Source organism: Chiloscyllium punctatum, chromosome 11 (assembly GCF_047496795.1).
Source record: "Chiloscyllium punctatum isolate Juve2018m chromosome 11, sChiPun1.3, whole genome shotgun sequence".
Classification (NCBI taxonomy): domain Eukaryota; kingdom Metazoa; phylum Chordata; class Chondrichthyes; order Orectolobiformes; family Hemiscylliidae; genus Chiloscyllium; species Chiloscyllium punctatum.
Genome location: NC_092749.1, coordinates 103,877,192 through 103,879,613, shown reverse-complemented (window position 1 = coordinate 103,879,613; position 2,422 = coordinate 103,877,192). Strand labels below are relative to the sequence as shown.

General features: G+C 44.5%; 1 non-coding gene across 1 annotated transcript; it reads right to left on the bottom strand.

The window, feature by feature from the left end:
* Nucleotides 1-1,238: 1,238 nt before the first annotated feature.
* trnal-uaa (transfer RNA leucine (anticodon UAA)) lies at nucleotides 1,239-1,321 on the bottom strand. The gene has a single exon. It is a non-coding gene; the product is annotated as a tRNA-Leu (tRNA).
* Between the last annotated feature and the right edge of the window lie 1,101 nt (nucleotides 1,322-2,422).

Here is a 2,422-nt window from a genome sequence, read left to right as displayed (position 1 = left end):
GCCAATTGCCTCAACTGTTCGGCATGCTTTGCCACTTCAAATGTTCCATTTTATGAGAAAATAGGATTTCTTGAAGCAATTTTGAAGGACACAAATAAGTTCAGTTGGGACAAAGGTCCAGCTAAAATGACTGAAATCTTCGCCAAATTTGGTCCTGTTCCCTCATTTTACTGGATCTGGTTATTATGAAAGGTTACTGTTGAAACAGAAAACCCCGAAGACAATTATTGATCTTAAAGCTATCTTTTCTAGCTTCTGCTAGTGATTTATTGCAAATGTTACACTGAGAAGAGATGTCTTTGCTTCTGTCATAGCATATCAATGTCTTTTTCTGAAATGTAATTAAAAATGCCAGGAAACACAGCAAAGCTATCATTCAAAAGTTATCGCAGTCAGTCTTTGAACAGACTCTAAGTGCTTAATATGATATATAAATGTGGGGAAGTTCTCAGAGAAATTGGTTGATTTTTTTAACCCTTCACATCCCTTTGGACATGAACTGAACAGCTAACTGAAGTATAGATTCAGATAGCCTGGAGTTTAATATATTGGTCTCCATCCCAATTATGTTTAGGATTTGAAACTACAGTACCAAGTGAACCTAGATCTAATAAAATCCTTATATCTTAATTAACTCCAACAAGCAAATAATTATTTTTGTTCATGATTCATTCTCGGAATGTAAGTGACATTTGTTCCTCATTCCTAAATGTCCTTGAGAAGGTGACAATGAATTACTTCCTGAACTTCTGTAGTCCAAGTGGTGTAGGGTACACCCAAGGCATTTTTAGGAAGGAAATTCTGGCATTTTGACCCAGTGACAGTGAAGGAACGATGATATAGTTTGAAGACGGGGTTGGCATGAAGGGGAACTTGCAAGTGGCAGCTCTCCCATGAGTAAGGTCACCAACTTTCTCCAATCGCATGGGTTACCCCTGGAAATTTGACAGATCTGTTCATCGGGATCATCCATTGCTCCAACCATTGAAGATCTACCCAGCTATTGAGGGTCTGTGGGTGTGATAATTCTTGGCATTGGGAAGTCCCACTCCCTCCTAGGCTGAGGGAATGTTCGGACTATGCAGAGGCTCTCCCCTTGTGGAGCTTTAGGAAAAGTTGTGATCAGAAGCATATCTGGCTCTTGGCTACACCTCTATGTATCTTCAGTCATTACGGTGGGAGTGTGATAGTAGAGCTGGAAAGTGTGGCACTGGAAAAGCACAGCAGGACCAAGGAGCTACCAGAAGTGGGGCTTGAACCCACACAGACATATGTCTCGCGGATTTTAAGTCCAACGCCTTAACCACTCGGCCATCCTGGATCCACTAATATCCATTACACGCCCACTGACTCCCACAGTTATCTGGACTTCAGCTCTTCTCATCCCTGTGGGATGAGACTCTATCCCTTTCTCTCAGCTCCTTCACCTCCGTCGCATTTGTTCTGATGAGGCCACTTTCCAAAGTGGTGCTCTTAATATGTGCACCTTCTTCTCCAACCATGTCTTGCCACCTACAGTTGTAGACAGGGCTCTTGACAGCGTGCAGTCCATCTCCCATGCCACGACCCTCACCCCCTCCCTCCTCCTCCCAGAACAAGGATAGGGTCCCTCTTGTTCTCACCTTTCACCCCACCAGCCTTCACATGCAAAGAATAATCCTCCGCCATTTTCGCCAACTCCAACACGACGCCATCACTAAACACATCTTCCCTTCCCTCCCCCTGTCTGCATTCCGCAGAGATCGTTCCCTCCGGGACAACCTAGCCCACTCCTCCATCACACCTAACACCTCTTCCATCACACACGGTGTCTTCCCATCACACCTAACACCTCTCCCATCACACATGGCACCTTCCCATGCAATCGCAGAAGGTGCAACACCTGCCCCTTTACCTCTTCCATGCTCACCATCCAAGTCCCCAAACACTCATTTCAGATTAAGCAGCGTTTCACTTGTACCTCTTTCAATTTGGTCTATTGCATTCGTTGCTCCCAATGTGGTCTCCTCTATATCGGAGAGCCAAAACGCCGACTGGGTGATCGCTTTGCTGAGCACCTTCAGTCTGTGCACAATCAGTTCCCGGATCTTCCTGTGACTTGCCACTTAAACACAATCCTGCTCCCATACCCACATGTCTGTCCTTGGCCTGCTGCAATGTTCCAGTGAAGCTCAATGCAAACTGGAGGAACAGCATCTCATTTTCCGACTAGGCACGTTCCAGCCTGCTGGTCTCAACATTGAATTCAACAACTTCAGATGGTTATCCCATCTCGACCCCTCTGTTTTCATTCTGCTCCATAATTTTATTTCATTTATTTTATTTATCCTCTTTTTAAATATTTTTTCTTTGTTCTGTACCTCTTATTTCTTGATTGTCTCTCTCTCTCTCTCTCGCTCCCCACTCTCATCACCTTTTTCCT